This window comes from Macaca nemestrina, chromosome 1, assembly GCF_043159975.1.
Source record: "Macaca nemestrina isolate mMacNem1 chromosome 1, mMacNem.hap1, whole genome shotgun sequence".
NCBI classification, from domain to species: Eukaryota; Metazoa; Chordata; class Mammalia; order Primates; family Cercopithecidae; genus Macaca; species Macaca nemestrina.
Window position 1 is genome coordinate 149,155,003 of NC_092125.1, and position 7,047 is coordinate 149,162,049.

A 7,047-nucleotide genomic window follows, 5' to 3' on the forward strand; every position below is an offset into this window, starting at 1 on the left:
TCATTAATTTAACCAATATTTACTAAACAACTACGTTTCAGGCATTACACTAGGGACTGGAGATGCAATAGTGAGCAAGACTCTAAAATACATATCCCCTCATAAAGATAATATTATATAGTGGTAAATGCTAAAATAAAATAAAATATTGAGTTGTGTTAGAAAGTGATTGGAGATGCTAATTTAAATAGGGTGACCAGAAAAGTCCTCTCATAGAGAATTTCTTTAATATCGAGGGCCTCAGAAGGGGCCAGCTCTGTGCACATCTGGGAGAAAAGTTTTTTAGACAGTGAGAACAAGTGCATGACTTTGAGGTGGGATTGGATTTGGTGAGTTTGAGGAATAGGAAGAAGGACAATGGATAAAGTGTAGCGAGTGGGTAGGCGAGAAATAGAGATGTAGCTACGAGAGAGCCCAGGGAAGATCCTGTGGAGCTCATAGGCCATGGCAAGAGATTTGGACAATATAGTTTGCACTTAATTTGAGCTGAATCTGGCTCACTAGATTTTTTATTCCTTTATCTCAGCTCTGCTTCTAGGCATCATATAGAGCTAGTATAGACCCTCTTCCATAGAATAGCCTTATATATTTGAAGACAACTATGCTATCCCTAATGAGACTGTTCAGGGATAAACAATTCCATTTCTTTCTACTGTTCCTTCTGCAATCTCAGGAACTGTCCCCATTCTGGCTAATTTCTTTTACACACCACCTATATTACTCCTAAGGGCAGCACCTAGACCATGAATACAGGATACAGTCAGCCTGTTTCCTCACCCTTTCTAGGATATGTTTTGTTCATACAATTAAAAATTGTATTTTTTTCTCTTTTTTTAGCCAATTACACTGTTTAGTCATGGTGAGTTTTCTGCCAAAACCTTTGGATAATTTTCTACATCGTCTGTTGCTAAACTATACTTCCCTTCAACCTGTATCTCTGTGGTGAAGATTGTGTTTTGTTTTATTTTGTTTTGTTTAAAGGGAAGAATCTTAACATTTATTCTTATTATATTTAATATTATTTGACTTAATCCATAAGCTAGCTTTTCAAGATCCCTTGGGATGCCAATTTCATCATCTGCTGGATCTGTTATTTTTCTTACCTGCATGTCATATACAAATTTAATAAGTGTATTTTCCAAACACAAAAATCATTTAAAATGTTTTTGGAAGAGGGCTGAAGACAGAGTCAACTATACGATCTGTAAGAGCAGGAACTGTTTCGTTCCTTCTTCCTTCTGTTCATTACAATGCCTGGTAAAGAGTATGTTTAATGGATTCAATTGGAAAAAGTGCTTGGGCTCTGCTATAGTATGAATATCTTCTCCGAACCTCATCTTGACATTTAATTGTCATTGTGATGATATTAAGAAGTGGGACCTTTAAGAGGTGATTACATCCTGAGGGCTCTGCCTTCATAATTGGATTAATGTTGTTTTCACAAGAGCAGCTTAGTTATTGCAGGAGTTTGACCCTCTTTTTCTCTGTCTTGTGCTCTCTGGCCCTATCCCATCATGTGATGCTTTTTGCCGTGTTTCGATGTGGCAAGAAGGCCCTTACCCGGTGCGGCCCCTAGATTGTGGACTTCCTAGCCTGCAGAATCATGAGCCAAACAAATATCTTTTCTTTATAAATTACTCAATCTGTGATATTCTGTTATATCTGCAGAATATAGATCAACACAAGCTCCCTTTTAGCCATACTGATCTCTTTAGTAAATGGTTGTTCAGATACATCCTCAGACTTCTGTCCTGAAAATACTCTTTCTTTCTCTAACATATGGCTAGGCAACAAATTTTCCAAATTTTTACCCTCTGTTTCTCTTTTACTTACGAACTTCACTTGAAGGTCAATCTTTCGCTGCCGTAACTGAATGTAAGCTGTTAAAATACCCCTGCCACTTCTTGAGTGCTTTACTGCTTAGAAATTTCTTCTACCAGATACCCTAGATCATCACTCCTAACTTTGGATCTCCAGAATCCAGGGTTATGCCCTAGAACTTCCCTGCCTGCAGAACCATGAGCTAAACAAACTTTTTTTCTTTATAAATTATCCAGCCTCAAGTATTTTGTTATAGCAACACACACACACACACACACACACACACACACACACACACACACACACAAGACAAATACCATTTACCTTTACTGAGAAGAAAGAAATAAAAGAGACAAAGATTTTTTTTTTTGGTATTCACAAATTACTGTTAGCTCCATTGTAATCCTGATCCACACATAAGTATAAACCATTGTTTTAACTTTAGTACTTTTTTTTTTTAAACAATCAGTAGCATTGAGGTGTTAGCCTGCATATAACTCTATGTATATGTTGATGCCTTTCTTTTATTTTTCCTTGTTCATTGATCTCTTTTTTCCATAATATGTACCTATTAGGTTGTATATATATGAGTTTGTGAGAAGGTAGGCTATGTAGTTACATTGCTTTCTCTAGATTCTTCCTGCCTTTCCTCCTTATGGAGAAATAACATCGAATTTCATTTTAATCTCTTGAGCTGCATTTCCTTCAAGAGTCTTTTGCCACTAAATCACATTTTCTTCTGTAGTTCAATCTCAGACTTTTAAAACTTTAACTGTATTCAGTTTTCCTTTCCCTGATGATCATCCAGGACAGTTTTCTCCTAGGACATCATTTTTTCTTTCTTTTTGTTTTTCTTTCTTTCTTTCTTTCTTTCTTTCTTTCTTTCTTTCTTTCTTTCTTTCTTTCTTTCTTTCTTTCTTTCTTTCTTTCTTTCTTTCTGTTTTCTCTTTCTTTCTTTCTTTTTGTTTTCTCTTTCTTTCTTTCTTTTTGTTTTCTCTTTCTTTCTTTCTTTCTTTTTGTTTTCTCTTTCTTTCTTTCTTTCTGTTTTCTCTTTCTTTCTTTCTTTCTTTCTTTCTTTCTTTCTTTCTTTCTTTCTTTCTTTCTTTCTTTCTTTCTTTCTTTCTTTCTTTCTTTCTTTCTTTCTTTCTTTCTTTCTTTCTTTCTTTCTTTCTTTGACAGGGTCTCATTCTGTTGCTCAGGCTGGAGTGTAATGGTGTCGCTCACTCTAGCCTTGATCACCTCCCAGGGCTCAGGTGATCCTCCCACCTCAGCCCCTGTAGTAGCTGGGACTACAGGTGCACGCCACCATGCCTGGCTAATTTTTGTTGTTTTGTTTGTTTGTTTTTGGTAAACACAGATTTTGCCGTGTTTCCCAGGCTGGTCTTGACCTCCTGGGCTCAAATGATCCACCTGCCTCAGCCTCCCAAAGTGTTGGAATTACAGGCGTGAGCCACTGTGCCCAACCCATTATTTTCGTTTCACCAACAAACCTCTCCTTGTCTGTAAGACTTAAGTTCAGAGTGAAAGTTCCTCTAGTTATTTCATCTCTTTGGAAGATGACATTGTCAGTGAAGCCAAAAGTTAATCAAGAATTATACTTGCTGAATGAAATCCTTAGTAAATGTCTGAATATTTGAAGCCCCATCATTGCTCTTTCTTATTCATTCCCACCAAGTTCTTTCTGTTGCTTCCTATGAAAGTATATTCTCCATCCTATGCTACAGTTGCAAGTTTACTTTTTTTAATAACTCATGTTCTGTATCAGTCTGTAAAACATCTGAGATTGTGAGACTATGAGAATTGTTTATGACCTGTGTCTTAATGATTATTTCAATTGAAATGATTTGGAACTGCAATCACAATATCTTTCTTGTTTCTACATGACTTAGACAAGAATTGTTTGCTTGCAGAAAACAGGAACCTACTGAGACTAACTTGAACTTAAAATAGGGGCATTTAATGAGAGACTACAGGGGTGTATCTTAGACTATATAACCAAAAAGACTAGTTCAGCTCTGCAAGGAACTCAATTGACATCTGGACAGCTGGGGATTGATTTCATTCTTTCTGTTCTCCTGGGCTTTTTGCAGTGTGTCTGCACCATTCTCCAGCTTCTGTAGCCCCACGTTTTCTGCTTTGGCATGCATATGGCAGACAACAACCATCTTATCTCTAGTGCCCATGACCTTCAGATCAAGTGTCCAATCCCAGAAACTCAGTCTTCGTACGTCTACTTTAAACTCTCTCCCACATCTGATTGCCTTGGCTTGGCCTATGACTTACTTTCTTTGGTGTCACAAGCCCACTGTTGATTCAGTCATTTGGAGCTGGAGAGAAAAGGGTCATTGAATACCAACAGACTGTGGAAAATTACTTTTCTAAGAAGGGTGTGAGGGCAGAGCAGAAATGGTTTGGCATTTCCACATTATAACTGCCATTCTCTGTTTATTTCTGTTTTTATTTTACTTTCTCCACAATCACATTAAGTAGTTTCCAGCCAAACACAATCTTATACTTTTTTGTAAGATACACTCTCATCTTAGACATGTCTTTCATTACAATATATTTTTTGTGTGAATATAATCAAATTATTTATTTAATTGACACATAATAATTGTACATATTCATGGGGTACAGTGTGATGTTTTGATACATGTATACATTGTGTAATGATCAAATCATGGTAATTAGCATATTCATCACCTTAAACATTTATCATTTCTTTACTGTGAGAGCATTCAAAATCCTCGCTTCTAGTTGTTTGAAATATACAATGCATTTTTATTAGCTATAGTCATTCTACTCCACAAATAGAACACCAGAACTTACTCCTCCTAACTGTAACATTGTTCCCAATGACCAACTTCTTCCCATCTCCTCCATTCCCACATTCACCCCAGTCTCTGATAACTACTATTCTACTGTTAACTTCTATGAGATTAAGTTTTTTAGATTCCATGTATGAGTAAGATTGTGTGGTATTTGTCTTAATGTACCTAGCTTATTTCACTTGGAAGACTGGATATCAACATGCAAAAGAATGAAATTTGACCCCTATTTCTTACTATACAAAAATCAACTCAAAATAAAGATTTAAATGTAAGACCCAAAACTATGAAACTACTAGAAGAAAATTCAGGAGAAACACTACACGACATCAGTCTGGGCAAGGATGTTTTTATGCTAGACCTCAAAAGCGTGAGCAACAAAAGCAAAAATGAACAATTGGGACTACATCAAACCAAAAAGTTTCTTTATAGTAAAGGAAACAAATCAGTAAAGTGAACAGACAGCCTGCAGAATAGGAGAAAATATTTGCAAATTATACACCTGACAAGGGATTAATATCCAGTATTTGTAAGGAACTCAACTCATTAGTAAAAACGTAATCTGATTTAAAAATGGGCAAAAGACTTGAGTAGACATTTCTCCAAAGAAGACATACAGAGGGCCATGAGGTACATGAAAAAATGCTCAATGTCATTGTATTAGTCTGTTCTCATGCTGCTAGTAAAGACATACCGGAGACTGGGCAACTTATAAAGAAAAAGAGGTTTAATGGACTCACAGTTCCACTTGGCTGGGGAGACCTCATAATCATGGTGGAAGGCAAAGGAAGAGCAAAGTCATGTCTCACCTGGCAGCAGTCAAGACAGTGTGTGCAGAGGAACTCCCATTTATAAAACCATCAGATCTCTTAAGACTTATTCACTATCATGAGAACAGCATGGGAAAGACCCATTCTTATGATTCTGTTACCTCCCACTGGGTCCCTCCCACAACACATGGGAATGATGGGAGCTACAGTTTAAGGTTTGGGTGGGGACACAGCCAAACCGTATCAGTCACTAACCATCAGAAAAATGCAAATCAAAACCACAGTGAGATACCATCTTTTTTTTTTTTTTTTTTAGATGGAGTTTTGCTCTTGTTGCCCAGGCTGGAGTGCAATGGCACAATCTTGGTTCACCACAACCTCTGCCTTCCAGGTTCAAGCAATTCTCCTGCCTCAGCCTCCTGAGTAGCTAGGATTATGGCGTGTGCCACCATGCCTGCCTAATTTTGTATTTTTAGTAGAGATGGGGTTTCTCCATGTGGTTAGGCTGGTCTCGAACTCTCGACCTCAGGTGATCTACCTGCCTCAGCCTCCCAAAGTGCTGGGATTACAGACTTGAGCCACCGTGCCTGGCGATATCATCTTACCCCAGTTAGAATGGATATTATCAAAAAATGGATATTATTATATCAAAATGAATGCTGGAGAGGATGTGGAGAAAGGGAAACTTTTACACACTGTTGGTGGGAATGTAAATCAGTACAGCTATTATGGAAAACAGTATGAAAGTTCCACAAAAAATTAAAAATAGCTCTACTGTATGATTCAGCAATCCCACTACTAGCTATACATCCAAAGAAAATGAAATTAGAATGTCAAAGAGACATCTACACTCCCGTGTTGATTGCAGTACTATTCACAATAGCCAAGATATGGAATCAACCTAAATGCCCATCAATGGAAGAATGGATAAAGAAAATGTGGTATATATACACAGTGGAATACTATTCAGGTATAAAAAGGGATGAGATCCTGTCATGTGCAACAGCATGTATGAGCCTGGAGGACATTACATTAAGTGAAATAAGTCATTCCAGTTTTAGAGGGGGTTTGTTTTTGTTTCTGTTATGAGACAAGGTCTTGCTCTGTCACCTAGGCTGGAGTGCAGTGGTGTGATCATAGCTCACTGCAGGCTCAAACACCTCGGCTCAAGGGATCCTCCTACCTCAGCCTCCAGAGTAGCTAGGACTATAGGCACTCACCACCATGCCTGGTTAATTTCATTCCAGTATTTAAAACCATGATTTAGAACTTAAATTTCATTCATTAATATCTCCCATATTCTCCTCTTTTTCCTAAAGGGAATCAATAAAATTATCCCCTATTTTCTAAAATGTATCAGTTTCCCTCCAATGATATTATTCCCAAAGATAACTTCTTCAGTCTCCCTGCAAGTATCAGCATGACTGGGTAGCAGTCCTGGGCATATGCCTGAGAAAGATTAGCCCTCTTTGGTTTATTGTGGTTGTTTTTAGGTTCTACAACAAGGAATTACCATCACCAAGATATACCAACACCCCTCCCATGGTAAGTATTAGGTATTCTTGAACTACCAGGACTGTTCAATTCCTTTCCAGCATTTTTTTCTTCCTCAAGGAGGGTCTGGCCAC